Here is a 17,348-nt window from a genome sequence, read left to right as displayed (position 1 = left end):
ATCCTCCCTGGCCTCCCTGTCATTCTTCACACCCACGGCAAACCTGCCTGCCCCCGCCCCCCCCGCCCCCCCCCGCCCCCCCCCCCCCCCGGCAGGGCCTTCACCCCGCTGCTCTCCCTCTCCCTCTGCTCAAGCCGCGGTCTCTGCCGGAAACAGCCTGTCCGCCCTCGCCTCCCTCTCACTGAGCCAAACGCCCCCTGAGGCCCAGCTGAAGCATCTCATACTCAGCTAAGCCTTCACAAGCCTCCTCGGCCAGGTTCGGTCCCCTCTTCCTCCTCGTATGCTATTCATCACACTGTGCTTCTCCTTCATAGCACAGACTGTGATTGCAATTCGTTTTTTTATGTAATTATCAGTTCAATATGAATCTGCACCAGCAAACAGAAGGCAGGGCTGGGGCCGGGTCTTTTCCGGGTGCTGGCAGAGCAAACGCTCAGATAGCTGAGTGAATGAAGAGCTACCGCTTTGGGCGCCTACAATGTGCTAGAAACTTACATGGGTTGTTCCCACTTTGCACAGCAACCCAATGAGGTATGGGTACTAGTCTTATTATTCGCGTTCCCATTCTACCGATTGGGATTATAGAAACGTATTCGAGGGGCCACGGGTGGTAAGTGCTGCCTTAATCTCAGGCTGGTCTCCTCTCAAAGCCACTACACCACGCTTCCCTCAGCGCCCGACACAAGGTAGGAGCTCAACCAAGAGGGACAGATGGAGTACCCACTATGTCATGTCTTTGGTCCTCACAGTCACCCTTGAGGCCTACAAAGAATTACAATTGGGGCGCCTGGGTGGCTCAGTTGGTTAAGCGACTGCCTTCGGCTCAGGTCATGATCCTGGAGTCCCAGGATCAAGTCCCGCATCCGGCTCCCTGCTCGGCAGAGAGTCTGCTTCTCCCTCTGCCCCTCCCCCCTCTCATGTGCTCTCTCTCATTCTCTCTCTCTGAAATAAATAAATAAATAAATAAATAAATAAATAAATAAATAAATAAATAAATAAAAAAGAATTACAATTGCCCTCTTCCAAATGAGGGAAGAAAATGGAGTCTAGGGGTTCAAAAGGTCACCAGCGGTAGGTGGCCATGCTGGGCTGGTCCTAGGTCTCCTGGCTTCTAACTAGAGTGATTTTCTCCCAGCATAATCACAGCTAGGCACGGATGGGTGAAATTATGCAGGGAAGCCATGCAGAAAAGAGGTAACATAGCAGGCCTGAGACTGCCATCCTTAGAAAGTTCTGCTTCCAAGGATGGCCCTTGGTTAACCTCTTGGAGGGTGGATTTATGGCAGGTTCTCCTAACTGATTCAGGTGGTGCACTGTGCCCAAACTGTTTTTGCAAACAATTGTTGCAAACAATGTTGCAAACAATTGTTGAGTACCTGTTTTTCTTCGGGAGGTCTGGAATTTTGGTTTAAGTTAGGCAGAGGATGCCTACAGGACAAGTCCTCAATACAAACCCTGGACACTGAGTCTCTAATGAGCTTTCCTGGTAGACAACATTTCACACATTGTCACAATTCATTGCTGGAGGAATTACATGACCCTCTGTGACGTCTCTGGTGGGGAGGACTCTTGGAGCTTGTGCCTGGCTTCCTCCGGACTTCGCCCCGTGTGCCTTTTTCCTTTGCTGATTTTGCTTTATATCCTTCCACTGTAACAAATTGTAGCTGTATGACTATATGCTGAATCCTGTGAGTCCTCAGAGAATATCATGGAACCTGGTTATGGTCTTGGGGAAGCATTCCTAACAAGAGATGACGTTGAGTTTTCTTTGAAAAGGGTGAGGGGCATGAATTAGTCGATTAAAACAGGAGGCATTCAAGGCAGAAGAAATGATGTGAACAAAGTTGGAAACAGACAAGTCAGACGGTTTGACATAGCCAAGCAGAGCTGACATCGAAAGAATCAAGCATCACGCCTGCAGGTGGAAGAGATGAGCGCTAGAGAAGTCGCACTTGTTGGAACGATCCAGCATCAGTGAAGTGAACCACTTGAAGTCACACATATGGAATTACTGCCAAGGAAGGATTAAAGAATTTAGTGTCTGGCTGTCCACAGCTAACATCCACAGCATCGGACATTTCTCAGAAAGGTCTCCAGAAGTGCCACCGAGCAGTTGAAGAAACATCCCAAATTATTGGCTTTTCAAATAAACAACCTCAATGTGAGGAAGTCAGTCTGCTCCAGAATAATCTACTTCCCATCCATGAAGGGCAGCTATTCACTCCCTCCTTTGTCCCTTTGAAATGCCTCTGCCCACAGTCCAATATCCCTCCCATCCCTCCTGTCCACTTCTCCTCACTCCTCAGGAGGGATTCCTGGAATAACCCCACCCAACTGTCGAATCACTTCTTTTATTCTGCAACTCCTTAGCATGGAAGCCTTCACTTTATGTTAACTTATTTGCCTTTAACCCAGGGAAGCAACGTCCATTTTCCCAGGTTGTATCATAGGTATCTGAGATGGCCCTATCTACCTAAGAGGCCCAGCCTCTTCCTCAGAATCTTAATGTCATGAAGGCAAAAGAGGGACTTTCGTGACTGTTTGGCTTACTCCACCCGCTTGCCTCCACCCTCCAGCATCGAGGGCCCCTCTACCAGAGGGCTCAGCACGCAGCCTGGCTATTCCAAGCTACCCCCATCCCACCCCCGCCCGGTAGGGGAGCACGGAAAGGGCTCTGGCTGGCAGCTTTGCACCCAGCCAGCTTCACTCCACATCCTGCTCTGGTGGCATAGCTGGATCCCACTAAAGGAATGGCTCTGCTCCTGGTAATCAGGCCAGTGCCTGTATTTTGCTTTCCAAATCCTTCCTATCTCTTCTGCTGGGTGCCTGATTCACCTCCCTACCCAGCACTCTTTTCCCTCCAAAGCGGCAGCTGCTCTGCCCACAGATTATTCTAAAGACTGGAATCCTGCCCCTGAAACCTACTCCCGGGGGCTGGGCCTCCCTTATCTGCTGCTGTCTGCCCTCTGCCTGCCAAGGGCTTGTCCCAGCTTCTCCCCGCCATGCCCTGCCCTGTCCCAGCTCACCTGCCCCCCCACCCCGCCCCCAAGACTGAGGTCTGCCTGGTGTAGAGATTGCAAAGTGACAGCACCAGGCTAGTATAAATGATGGTCTGCCCCAGCACTTGGCAGTTCTTTTGTTTGTCTGTTTTTAACTTAAATTTGAATGCCTTTAGGCTAGACACACATTTTGCGCCTCCCCAGAGACCCCACAACTCCCTACTGCTATCACACGCATGGAAGAAGAAAACCAACTTTACTGAGTACCCACCAGACACCAGGTTCTGGGTACATATTGGCCCATTAATCCTTCCACTAACCTCAAGTGAGCGACATTACTATCTCCGTGGAAGCACTGAGGTTCCTGGAAGTTGGGCAACTTGCCCAGATCATACAACTACAATCAGCAAGCCATAAATTCAGATTCGGACCCAGACCTCCCAGCTTCTGAAAAGTCCACACTATTTCCCCTATGCGGCCCCTCTGCAGCTGGCAGGAGGGGAAACGGGAGGAGGGCAGGGCAGCACGTGAATGCACAATTAAGGTAGTCCAGGAAAGAGGTCGCCTGGATGGGAACTCAAGTAGCAGCCATGGTGCCCAGAACCGGCTGGAGGAGACAGGCCAGATGTTATGGTGGGAGAACCGTGGTGTCTGCACGGGTTAGGGAGAACTCAGAACTTCCTTGTCTTCAGATGACTTGGGTCAGGTGTCTAAGGGGCTCCTGAAATATCATGGTGAAGGTTTTGTGTGTCACAAATCAAACTGGCCGGGAAGAGAGCTGGGGGAGAGACAGAATCCTTTCCTTAAGGGTGTTGGTTTAAGCCTTGGGAGGTCAGGAGGGCTCTAGGGAGAGGAGCGCTGGGGATAGAGGGCCAGCCTGAGGACAAAGCCTGGGCTTCATACCAGACTTGCAGGGCAGGAGGAGGATGAGAAGCTTGAGGTCAAGGAAGGGAGCGTCAGTGGGGACAGTGGGGCACCCTCCAAGGAGATGGGCAACAGCTGCAGAGCAGGCTGGCGACTGAGGATTACCAGGCCCCAGAAACCCTCGCGCAATCTGAGCAGCAGGGCAGGTGCATGGCACTGAGTGAGGAATACAGCGTAAGTGCAAGTGCTCACTGCTCTTTCCAGAAGCTTCTCAGTGAAAGGGAGAGAAGAGGGGATGCAGAAACATGGGGTTTTCCTGTTTAACAGAGGCTGAGCTAGTGGGGTAGAGGAAGGAGTCAGTGGTCAGGGAACAGTGGAGGTAACCTGTCAGAGGGAGGAAAGCGCTGAATCAGGGGTGTAAGGTGGAGAAGGTGTTCTCCCGTGGGTCAGGAGAGTAACTTTTCCCTGAGAGAAAATAGACCATGGGGGAAATCCCAGGGATGTTCTGAACTGGTGAGCAGAGAAGCCTGTGGAGCGCGTGTCCAGCCATGAGGCATGGGGAGCTGCTGAAAGTGAGATGGGTCCCCCTTCCCTGCTCACACCCCCTGGGGAGGGGCGCTCCCCGGGGCTCCGTGATTCAACGCGGGGTCCACAGACCCTGCAGGTACATGCAGACATCCCCTGCCCTCGCTGCCACCTGATCTTAGCATGCACCACCATCTGCCTCCTAATAACAATATGCAGACTCATCACTGTCGCTGCAAATGGATTTTGAATTTTTCTGTCAGGACTGATGAGTATTTTCACTTTTATTTCCTCTCTGGTCCTCTAGCCCACTTCCTCACAAGACAGGGCCTGCCGGGGGCCACATGGATCCACAGCTGTCTGACCTTCCAAATAAAGCTTTTCTCTGGGCCAAGCAACAAACTCAGTGGAGCCTAACCCTGGCCTCAGCCGTGGCAGGAACCCTCCAACCCTGGGGATCACTTCTGCCCCTGTGACCTGTTCTTTCCCCCAACACACACACACACACACACACACACACACACAGACACCCACACAGCTCTGCTTCAGTGATGACTCCTGCCCCAGAGGAGCCTCAGTAAAAGCCACCATCTGGGCAGAAAAAGCTCTTGAGAGATTGGGTCTGCCACTGCTCCCCCCTTCCCTCGGTCAATTAGCTCTAGAAGACCCCGGATCAGCGCTGAAGGTGTCAGGCAGCCTTTAATGAATGCCTTTCTGGTTCCCTCCTGCTCCTCCAACCCAGAATCCTGACTTCCTCTAGCTGAAGTAACTGAAGAGCACGGGACGTAGAGCCCAAAGACTTGGGCTGGGGTCCTGGAAGGTCCCTACATTCTGTGAGATCTTTCCAGTCACTTCTGAGCCCTAGCTTGCAGCCAGCTAAGTGGAAGAAACAGCACCTGCCTCTCCCAGGGAGGGAGGGAGAGGTTAACCAGGTAAGAAAGGCTATTTTCAAATTGCCCAGCGCACTTCTGATTTCTGGGATCTAAGCAAGTCCTGCCGGCAGCTCAGCCTCTCTAGAGCCCCGCCTGGCACCTGTCCCCCAGCCATCAGCCCCTAGCAGTCTCCGAGCCCAAGGGAGACGCATCTCAAATGAATTCGACACAGACATCTGTTTAGGCCTACTCTATGCCAGACTCCAGGATACCAACAAGAATAGACACAGGTCTTGCCCCCAGCTCACTCAGCTGGGCAGAGCTAACAGTGGGTGTGTTGGTTCGCGCGGTGGCCAGGGCAGAGTCTCCAGAACCTGCTCCATGTCGGTGGGAATAGACCAGACATGCGTCATCAGAGTCCAGGCTGAGGAGGAAGTGGGCAGATTTAGCTTCCAGGGTGGGGGCCTAGAAGCAGACACCTGGCCCAGCACCGGAGCCTAAAGGGTTACTACAGGCAGCGCTTCGCCCTCACCATCTGGGAGATGTGGACAATAATCCTGCTTTGGCCTGACTTCCTAGGATCTCATGGAGGACAAAATGAGAACAGCAATGAGAAAACGCTTCAAAAAGTAAAGAGTTTTATAAACATGGACTTATTTTTCTTCAGGGTCCTCTGCAGTGAAGCTGAGATAATCACAGAAGGTCTGTTTGTCTAAAATGCTGGCGAGCCCTTCCCATGGGTAGCCTAACAGGACTGACTCAGAGGCACCCAGCTCCCTCACTCTGCACATCATACCCCACTGAAATATCCCACTTACTGCACTTGGTACTGTCATGGATGGGGCCTCCTCTCCTTTCTCTATTCTTCCCACTGCCCTGCCACCCAGGGCCAATGAGTACTCAGGTGATGGCTTGCTGACAGATGGACACACTGCCCATCCTACTCCCATTGCCTCAGACCTCAACCCAGAGGACCTAAGAAAATCACCTCCTCCATTACCGCCCCTCCAGCAGGATATCCAGAGGCTAGCTCGGATAGGAGACTTTCTTCTGCTTCTGTCTAGGACAGGGGGAGGGAGATTCCAGGATCTGAGTGCCTGCCTACCCATTCCACAGAGTTCAAAACAAAACAATAACAAAACCAAGAAAGAGTCTACAGGGGCTGGATATTTTCTGCTTCCACCTCACACCCATCTGTCCTGCGGCAATGTCTGTCCTGTGCAAACTGGAGTAGAACTGGGGGGAGGAGTATTCAGATGATGCGGTTTTCACAACGGTCAGCAGTGCTAACAGCCTTTCATGGCCCATGTGAGAAGGGCAGAGCGGCCGGCAGCACTCTGGATTTGGGGGGTCCTCCCCGGCCTTTCCCGGCCTAAAACTCCCTCACACGGACTGAACCAGTTCTATTCCCGTAAGTACTTCAGTGTCTTTGCATTTTGTCTTCCAGAGCCCTTTTAAAATGCAAATGCCCCTGGGGGAAGAAACCGTATTCCACTGGCCCCAGCCACACAGCCCTTGTGCCCAATAAATATTTACAGAATTAAATTGGTTACTAGATGCCTGTCCTCACAGCACACGGGTGGGAGCCCAGGGCTGAGAAGGGTGGGGCTGCAGTGACAGCCTGGGCAGGGAGCCACGCCTCCTTCCACCCTTCACCGCTCGCCCAGAGCAGCCCCTCCAGCCACAGCGAGATAACTTGAGTTAGGAGAAAGTAAATCTGAAATAGCCAAATATGGAAACTCTGCTGGAGGGAGCAGAACGAGCCGAGAAAGCCGGCAGCGGCGGAGCGGCGCAGCGGAGTGAACCACAAGAGCGTGGCCCCAGGATTCACTGAAAAGTCTCCGAACCGCCAAACCCCTGCCGGGCAGGACCAAGGGGAAGGCAATCTGGCCTAGAAAACCCAGATCCCACCAATTCTCTGCGTGTCCCTGCGCAACTCACTCCACCTCCCTGAACCTTGGTTTCCTCCAAGACCCCTCTGGGCTCAGCTTAGGGTGTGTGTGCACGCAGTGTTGTGTTTGTCTCGTGTTGTGTAGTGTTTCTAAATGAGCACGCTCAGTCGAACAGTTTGTGGAGGTTTCCATTCATCCCAATATTCCAGTTTCATTCCGGAGGGCTCTCTCTGGTCGGAGAAGTCCTGCAGAAGTGGCGGCGGTGCCTAAGGGTTCGGAGGGAGAGCCTAGGGTTTGCAGTGTGTGTGTGTCCCTCGCTCTCCTGAACTCTCCCACCCCCTCCTGCTTCCCCCAACCTGAACCTGGTCCCTCCAATCTACAGCCGCGCTCTGGACCAGCTCCCCAGCTCCGGACCCCCAGTTGCGTCCACATCGCACCCTTCCCCTGCTAAGAAAACCCGCTCCGAGCCGCGGAGCCCAGCTGTCTCCTGCACCCCACCCCCCCACCGCACCCCCTCGCCCGCAGCAGCGGCCACCTGCCGGGCGGGCTGCCCGGGCCTCGGCCGCACTGGTCGGAGCGCTGGTAGCGGGACTCGCTGAACGCGAGCGGGGCGGGAGGGGCAGGTGGCCAGGCCCGGGGCCCCAGCAATCCGGCGCCGGGCGCGGGGAGGAGGCTGAGGGGCTCGTGCCGCTGCGGCGCTTTCGGTTTCAAAGCAAACGGGACGGGCCGAAAAGCGCTCCTCGGTCCCCTCACTCCAGCCCTACAGCTGCGGGGCTGGTCGCTGCTGCCACCGCCGGGGCGGCGACTTGCGGGACTCACGTGTGGCTCCGCGCGTGTTGTCCGCCGGCGCGGGTCCGCAGGCGCGCGGCTACTCCAGGCAGGGGCCGGCGGCGAGGCGGGGGCGAAGCTCTCAGCCCCCGAGCCCTGCGAGCAGAGCCGGGCTGGGGGAAGAAGTAGGGCGGGCCCGGGACCCGGGAGGGGCGGGGCCTGGGGCGGGGCCCGCGAGCGGTCTGGGCGAGGGGCGCAGGCCCGGGGGAAGGGCGGAGGCGCGGGAAGGTGATCGGCAGGACGCTGAGAGGGCAGTTACCGAGCCATTAGAAGTCTAACCCACCCTCACTAGAATCACAAGGACTTACAAATAAAAAGCTTCTCAGATTTTCCTCAAGTGCCTTTGAACTGTATACATCTTACCCTTCAACTTGGCACAACCAAGCTCAGCCTACCCTTTTTCATGCTTTGACCCCCAATCAGTCCTTCTTGATCTTCCTTAGCCGTAGCGCAAATTTGCCAGCCCTCCTCCTTGCTGCTGGTCTAGCAATCGCTTGGAGGTGTCGAGGTTGCCCTTGAAGCAAGGGCTTCCCAAACATCTCTTTGGATTTTCTTTTTTTTAAAGATTATTTATTTATTTATTTATTTGAGAGAGAGAAAATGAGAGACAGAGAGCATGAGAGGGAGGAAGGTCAGAGGGAGAAGCAGACTCCCTGCCGAGCAGGGAGCCCGATGCGGGACTCGATGCGGGACTCGATGCGGGACTCAATCCCGGGACTCCAGGATCATGACCTGAGCCGAAGGCAGTCACTTAACCAACTGAGCCACCCAGGTGCCCCTCTTTGGATTTTCTAAATAACCTTGTGAAGTAGGCCTGGTCCTCCTCATTTTATCTACGAGCTCTTTGAGGTCCAGAGAAGTGACCTGAAGTGAAGTGCCAGAAACTGCGCTCTAGCTACAGCTTGAACCCGCCTCTCCCGACTCCTAAACACAGGACTCTTTCTTACAATACCTCTCTCCATGAGCATCTGCTCTGAATGATATTTGTAGTCTATATCAATCTCCTCTGTGGGGGCACCTGGGTGGCTCGGTAGGTTAAGCATCTGCCTTCGGCTCAGGTCATGATCCCAGGGTCCTGCGATCGAACCCCACATCGGGCTCCCTGCTCAGTGGGGAGCCTGCTTCTCCCTCTGCCTGCCGCTCCCCCTGCTTGTGTTCTCTCTCTTTCTCTGACAAATAAATAAATAAAATCTCTTAAAAAATAGATTTATATATATAAATCTCCTCTGTGAAGGTTGATGGAGCATGAAGAGCATGGCTTTGGAATGAAATAGACCAGAACTCCAATTCTAGCTTCCTCACTTTCAGTTAGGCAAATCTGGGACTGCCTTGAGTTTTAATTACTCATCAGTAAAAGGGGAGAATTAGTGAAATGCACAACCCAGATATGCATAGGAGCCAGGCGGGAAACAGACATACATACTCCGGGCTCCTGACACTGTCACTGACTGTGATTCAATGGTCTCTCCCCCCTTCTCCTCCCCATCAACTGAATAAAGCAAACAATTTGTCCCTAGAATCATATCAGAGTTTTAAATATAATGAAATCAGATTCTGGGATAGATAGTGAATCTTTAATTGTGGGAAGTGGGGGCTGCATGACTTCAGGGCTAGGAATCTAAGTCGGGAGGTAGAGGAATTTTCGACAGGTACTAGTTGGAACTAAAGGACATGTTCCCAGCTCCTCATGTTGATTGCAGAATCCTGGGCAAGGTGTCTGGGAGAATAGAGAAGATAGACCCTAGGAATAAACCAGTCTGATGGAAGAGATACGATTCCTTTCCTTGAGAATCTTGAAGATGGATGGGAAGGACAGGATGTAAATGTACATATAAAACCAATATTAAGTACTTGCTGATGATAGCTAACATTTATTGTCTTATCATATGCCAGGTACTGTGCTCAGTGTTTTATTCATATTAACCCATTGAATCATCAGCCCTATTTTATAGATGAGAAAACTTGTCTCTTGAACAATTTGCCCCAAATTGCAAAATTCTTAGTTTGGGAAAGATGGGATTTCAACCTGGGAAGTCTGCTTCTGGCACTATTAGCCATCACACCACCGTGCCCCTCAAAGAAATGGTTGGTGTAAATTCAAACAAAACAAGAAGGAGACAAATTTTAGCAATTTTAGTGTTCTGAAAATATTTGCAATGTTATGAACAGAACCCAGTCTTCAAACTAAGTTCATCTATAAAAATAAAGGCAAACTCGAGTATACACTAAATTTTTACACAAAAGGGCTCAATTTTTTATCTGTCTCTTATAAACACCCTAAGCTTATCCTCAAACTTTAAAAAGACATGGCTTTCAGCTGTTTCATTTGCTGGATAAATTAATAGGGTAAGAGATTGCAGCCCTGGCGGTCAATGGAAAGATTGTGCTGATGCAGCGGGAAGGGCGCCACCTACTGGAAAAGTAGATGGATGTATTACCTTCCTCGTGCTGCCCTTCTGTGACAAGACTGATCAATATAGGCAGTTAGAGCACAGTAAAAGGTCATATCTTCCATCACCTAGAAGTCAGTGAGCTCAAACAAAAAGCAAAAATATTCTTCTTGGGCCTTAGATTGCACTAACTTCCACTGTAAGTCACAGTGGAAAGTCTTTGCCTGTAATGGAACAACACATGGAAAGTATGATATAACAGCAAAACCTCTGGGTGCTGAGCACATAGAATGCTCACTTGCTCACTAAGTATGTCCTGCATTGAGGCAATAAATGAATGAATATCTGTGGGTTTTCTGTATTTAAATTTTTGACCCAGTGACATGTGGTCCCTTTGCTTTCATCAAAGAACCTTTAACCCAGCTCTGCCTGTCAGTGGGCTGACCACCACAAGAAGAGAGACAAAGGAGTGCTGGAGGCAGGGAGCTTTTCCCAGGACAGGTGTAATTAAAAAAAAAAAAAAAAAGACTCATTTTTCCAAAGACTCTTTTTCCAAAGGTATATCCATTGTCTGGGAGTACCACGGTTTATTTATCCATTTACATGATCAAGGACAGGTTGGTTGTTTCCAATTATGAATTGGAATTAATTGGCAATTATGAATAAGGCTGCTATCAATCTGTATGCAGGTTTTGGTGGGATATACATCTCCATATAGTCTGTATTTGTTCCAGAGGATCCCTCACTCAATATACACGTTCTGCCCTCTCCTTCTCTGTTCATGGTTTGTGTGATCATCAGCCTTTTTGTTGGAGAAATTAGATTTTTATTGTTTTAAAATTAGGCCTGCTGTCTTCACTGTATGCTTGGCTAAATGCAGATTTTGTCCATTTTGACAGTTCCTTTAATAAGGTTCACACATGCAATTCCCATCAGTGCTTGGAAAAACATTTTAACATGTTAACTCTGCATAGTCACTGTAAGGCATTAAAAATATTTTTAAGGTTATTACTTAGCTTTAGGAACAATGAAGTAAGATCATGGGCTTGATTGGCACAATCTGGTTTTGTGAGACTTTGTAATTGGTCAGTAACAAGGAAACCATTTATTCAGTCTTTCTTTCTTTCTTCCTTCCTTCCTTTCTTTCTTTCTTTCTTTCTTTCTTTCTTTCTTTCTTTCTTTCTTTCTTTCTTTCTTTCTTCTTTCTTTCTTTTCTTGAGAATAGAGCCTACTCTATATGGAGAGATTTTATTTATTTTGTTAAAGATTTATTTATTTATTTTAGGAAGAGAGAGAGAGAGAGAGCAAGGGGAGGGGCAGAGGGAGAGAAACTCAAGCAGACCCTGCACTGAGCAAGGAGCCCAATCTCAGGATCCTGAGATCACGACCCTGAGATCACAACCTGAGCTGAAACCAAGAGTCGGATGCTTAACTGACTGAGCCACCCAGGCGCCCCTATATGGAGAGATTTTAAACAATGCTCTTACAACCTTGATTAGCCACATCCTCTGTTTCACAGAAAACAGGACAGAAGCATTAAGAAGGAAAGGCCTAAGCCAGGAAAGGGCTTATCCTGGGAAAAGCGGACAAAGTTCAAATGTCTTTGACTCCAACACCGTAGTCTATGATCTTGCCCCTCTATCCTGAGAAACCACGTACAATTCTCAGCAGGCACAACGAGGGCCTCTCATTATGGTTCACAATCCTGGGGCTGCTGCGTCCATTGCCCACACTTTGGTTACATATTTTTTCCCTCTTTTAAACATATTTACTGTTATACTTTCAATACCACAAAATTCACCCAATCAATGAATTTTAGTAAATTCAGTTATGCAACCATAACCACAATAAAATTTTAGAACAAAACCATCACCCCATGTGTCATTTTATAGTCCATCCCTACTCGCAGTCCTGGACTCGGGCAAGAGCAGATCTGCTTTCTGTTTCTATAGTTTTGCATTTTCTGAAAAATTTATATAAATAACTACACAGTATTTTGTGTCAATTGGCATAATGTTTTTGAGGTTCATTCAATTTGTTGCATATATCAATAGTTTCTCCCTTTTTATTGCTGATTAGTATGCCATTGTATGGATACTCCCCATTTTGTTTATCTATTCACCAGCTGATAGACATCTGGATTATTTCCAGTATTGGGTTATTATGAATAATGCTGCCATGAACATTAAAATACAAGTTTTGTATGGACATACACTTTCATTTCTCTTTAGGTAGGTACCTAGGAGTAAAATACCTGAGTCGTGTTGTACGTGAACGTTTAATCTGTTGGAAATTGCCAGTTTTCCAAAATGGCTGTATCACTGCATAATATTACATTTCTACAAGCCATATGAGAGGTTTCCAGTTTCTCCACAACCCTGGCAATGGTTGGTATTGCCAGTCTTTTTAATAGTAGCCATTCTAGTGGGTGTTACAGGTGCCTTGTTGTGGCTTTACTTTGTGTTTCCCTTATGACTAATGATGTGACATCTTTCCTGTAGTCCCTTGTCATTTGTCATTTGCATGACTTCTCTATCCAAATTTCCTACCCATTCTAATTGTTTCCTGTTGTTTTTGTCCTCTTATTATTGACTTGTAAGAGTTCTTATTACTGGATTCTTAAGAGTTCATTGTATGTTCTGGATACAAATCTTTTATCAGATAATACATCTGTAAATGTTTTTCCCTTGTCAATAACTTGCCTTATTTTCTTAGTTGCATCTTTTGAAAAGATGTTTTTATATTTTGAAGAAATCCAAATTATCAATTTTTTTTCTGTTATTTATCATTCTTTTGATGATGTATTTTATTCTAGGAATTTATAGTTTCAGTTCTGACACCTAGGCCTATGATCCATTTCTAGTTCATTTTTGTGCACAGTGTGAAATAAGAATGAAGGGTTTTTTTGTTCGGGGGGGGGGTTCTTTTTGGCATACAGATATCCTACCCTTTCTGCCACTGAACTACCCTAGCACATTCGTTGAAAGTCAATTAACCATTTATGTGTGAGTGTACATCTGGACTCTATTCTGTTCCACTGATCTATATGTCCATCTTTACACCCTTTATAACAATCAGTTAGTGCAAATCCCCAGTTGTTTTTTTTTTTAAGATTTTATTTATTTGAGAGAGAGAGAGAGAGAGAGAGAGAGCATGAGTGGGGGGGAAGGGCAGAGGGAGAGAGAGAGGGAGAGAGATCTCCAGCAGACTCCCCCCTGAGCAGAGAGCCTGATGCGGGTCTTGATCCTAGGACCCCGGGATCATGACCTGAGCAGAAGGCAGACGCTTAACCCACTGAGCCAGCCAGGTGCCCTTGGTTTTGTTCTTTTTCAAAATTGTTTTGGTTAGTCTAAGTTTCAGGTTGGCATTTGTTTTCATAAATAAAGTTTTATTGACGTGCAGCCATGTCTGTTAATTTATATATTTTCTATAGCTGTTTTGAACTACATGGGTAGAGATGAATAGTTGCAATAGGTGTGGACTGTAAAGCCTAAAATATTCACGGTCTGTCCATTCATAGAAAAGTTTGCTAACCCCTGGTCTAGGTCCTTAGCATTACTATGTAAATTTTGGAAATAGCCTGTCAGTTTGTACAAAACAAGCTGTTAAGATTTTGATAGAGATTGGGTTGTCTATAAATGAATTTGAAGAGAATTACCATCTTAACATATTAAGTCTCCCAATCCATAAACATGGTATATCCCTCCATTTATTTAAAAGGCCTTCTTTAATCTGCCTCAGCAATATTTTATAGATTTCAGTGAACTGGTCTTTCACATTTTTGTTAAATTTATTACTATTTTATTCTTTTTGATAGTATTATGAATAAAATTGTTTTCTTAATTCCATTTTCAGATAATTCATTGCTACTATATATTCAATTGATTTTAGATTGATCTTGTATCATGTGACCTTCTTAAACTCACTTATTATTCCAGCAGGTTTTTGGAGGTTCATTAGTATTTTTTACATGCAAGATCATGTCATCCACAAATAAAGACAATTTTTGTTCTTCCTTTCCTATCTGTAAGCCTTTATTTTTCTCACCTTTTTGCTTTGCTAGAATGTCCAGTAAAATGTTGAAGTTGTGAGAACAGACACCATTCCCTTGGTTCCAATCCTTGGAAAAAGCATTCAGTTCAGTATGACATTACTTATGGGCTTCGTATGGATGCCCTTTGTCAGGTTGAGGAAGTTCTCTTATATTTCTAGTTTTCTGAGAGGTTTTTTTTATCCTGAATGGGTGTAGATTTTGTCAAATGTCTTTTCAGTCATGTCTACTGATATGACTCTCTTTTCCTTTTATTAATGTGATATACAGCAATGATTCTCAGCAGAGGGTGATTTTGCTCCCTGGGGAACATTTGGTAATGGCTGGAGACATTTATGATTGTCAAACTGGGGTTGGGGGAGAGGATGCTACTGGCACCTGGTGGATAGAGGCTGAGGATTCTGCTATGAATCGTACAATGCATAACAAAGAATTATCTAGCCCAAAATGTCAATAGTGCCGACGCTGAGAAACCCTGCACTATTGACAGAAATAAATCAACTATTCTGTCAACTATTTTTTTTTTTTTAATTTGAGAGAGAGAGTGAGAGAGAGAGCACAAGACAGGGGAGGGTCAGAGGGAGAAGCAGACTCCCTGCTGAGCAGGGAGCCTGATGCGGGACTCTATCCCAGGACTCCGGGACCACGACCCAAGCCGAAGGTAGATGCTTAACCAACTGAGCCACCCAGGCGCCCTATTCTGTCAACTATTGACAGAAAGAAATCAACCTTAACTGATTTCTGACTGTTAAACCAAACTTGCATTCCTGGGATAAACACCACTGGGTTATGTTGTACGATTCTTTTTGGGATGCTGCTGGTATCTTCCTAAGGATTTTTGCTTCTCTGTTCACTGGAGATATTACTCTGAAGTTTTCTTATCTTCATTTGGCTTTGAATCAGAGTAGTAATGCTCTTATGGAATGAGTAGGAAAGTGTTCTTTCTTCCTGTATTTTCCGAGTTTGTGTAGGTTTGGTATTATTTATTTAAGGATTTGATAGAATTCACCAGTAAAGCTATCTGGGACAAGACTTCTCTGTGTGTGAAGATTTTAAGTTACAAATTCAGTTTCTTGATTCAGATTTTCTATTTCTATTTGAGACAGTTTTGGTAAGAATTTGTCCATTTCATAAACAACTCCCAATTTGTTGGCATAAAGTACTCAGTAATATTCCTTTACAAATTCTTTCCATTTCTGTAGGTTACACAATGATGACCCCTCTTCCAGTCTAGATTTTGGTAACTTATGCACTTTTTATTCTTGATCTAAAAAATTTTCTAATAAATTTTCAATTTTGTTGATCTTTTTGAGAAGCTACTACTGGTTTCAGAGATTTTTCTCTATTGTTTTCCTGCTATTTATTTTTCAACTATGATCTTTATTTCTTCTCTTCTGCTTGAGTTTACTTTTTTTGCCCCTAGCTTTTAAAGAAGAAAGCTTAGATGATTTAAATCTAATATATTTAAAGCTAGAAATTTCCTTCTAGGCACAACTTCACAGCATCCAATAGATTTTTATATATTGTGTTCTTATTTTCAGTTCAAGATATTTTCTAATTTGTTGTAATTTATTTTCCGACCCATAGCTTATTTAGAAATTTTTATTATTAGAAATTATTAGAAATAATTATTAGAAATAATTTCCAAATATTTGGGGATTTTGCTGATTTATGTTGCCGATTTCTAATTCCATTGTATTCAGAGGACATCATAGCTCCAGAAGATTTGAATCCTTTTCCACTTATTAAAACTTGTTTATGGCACAGAATATGGTCTATCTTGGAAACATTTCATGTGTATTCTGTTGTTGGGTGGAATGATCTATGAATTTCAGTTAGAGGTAAAGGTGATTGATAGTGTTGTTCAAGTCTTCTATATTCTTACTCATTTTTGCTTTTCATGTTCTATTAATTTTTGAGACATGGGTATTGAAATCACAGACTTTAATGGTGGATTTGCCTACTTGCAGCTCTCATGGGGATCCTCTTGATGATTTGGCACCTTTATCATTATTAAATGACCATCTGTGTCTTTGATAATGTTTTTTGCTTTGAAATCTTTGACATTTATCTAGTCACTCCAATTTTCTTTTGTTAAGATAGTACACATCTGGGCGCCTGGGTGGCTCAGTTGGTTAAGTGACTGCCTTCGGCTCAGGTCATGATCCTGGAGTCCCTGGATTGAGTCCCGCATCGGGCTCCCTGCTCGGCAGGGAGTCTGCTTCTCACTCTCCCACTCCCCGTTTGTGATCCCTCTCTCGCTGTGTCTTTCTCTGTCAAATAAATAAATAAAATCTTAAAAAAAAAAATAGTATACATCTATTGTATTGGTTTTCTACTGCTGCATAATGAGTACCACCCCCAAATCTAGCAGCTCAAAACAACACTTATTAATTCAGTTTCTGTAGTAAGAAATCAGGGCACAGCTTGGCTGAGTTCTCTGCTTCACGGTCTCTCATCAGCTGCAATGCAACCAGAGAATGTGATACAGTCTACTAACAGGACCGAAATCACAATCTTTTAACCTAACCACAGAAGTGACGTCATCACCCTTGCCATATCCTACTGGTCAGAAACAAATCACTACACCCAGCCCACACACAAGGGCATGAATACCAGGCAGCAGCAATCTTTGGGGTGCTGCTCCTATCTCTGCCTCTAACCTGAGGTTATTATGGGGCACTTCTGAGAATGTTTCCCTGTGCTTTTGCTTTCGTGGAATTGAGAGGTTCCTCAATTGTTAGGTTTTGTCATAAACCTGTTTCCTGCTGGTGGCACCTGCCTTGGCTTTCCTGCACCGTTAGGGGCTATTTCGATTTTTGTTGTTGTCATGTCAGTAAGATTTTGGAAGGGAAGAAAAATAAACTGAGGCTCATGATGTGAAGTTAACTTGTTGAATGGGGTTGGAAAAGAGTCACCATAGTACA

General features: G+C 46.5%; 1 protein-coding gene across 3 annotated transcripts in view; it reads right to left on the bottom strand.

Annotated features, from left to right (window-relative positions):
• TRAF5 (TNF receptor associated factor 5) overlaps nt 1-8,109 on the bottom strand; it is a 46,593-nt gene extending 38,484 nt beyond the window's left edge. For 2 of the 3 annotated variants that reach the window (XM_045877165.3, XM_045877167.3), the window contains exon 1: nt 7,972-8,109. The gene's annotated coding sequence lies outside the window, so the exon portion shown is untranslated. The remainder of the gene's footprint in view (nt 1-7,971) is intronic. The other variant, XM_045877166.3, reaches the window with a different exon arrangement.
• Between the last annotated feature and the right edge of the window lie 9,239 nt (nt 8,110-17,348).

Source organism: Mirounga angustirostris, unplaced genomic scaffold (genome assembly GCF_029215605.1).
Source record: "Mirounga angustirostris isolate CCGP_5_RB_7025 unplaced genomic scaffold, mMirAng1.0.hap1 SCAF_6, whole genome shotgun sequence".
In the NCBI taxonomy this organism is placed as follows: domain Eukaryota; kingdom Metazoa; phylum Chordata; class Mammalia; order Carnivora; family Phocidae; genus Mirounga; species Mirounga angustirostris.
Note: the sequence above shows the minus strand (reverse complement) of the source record. Positions and strands in the feature narration are given on the sequence as shown.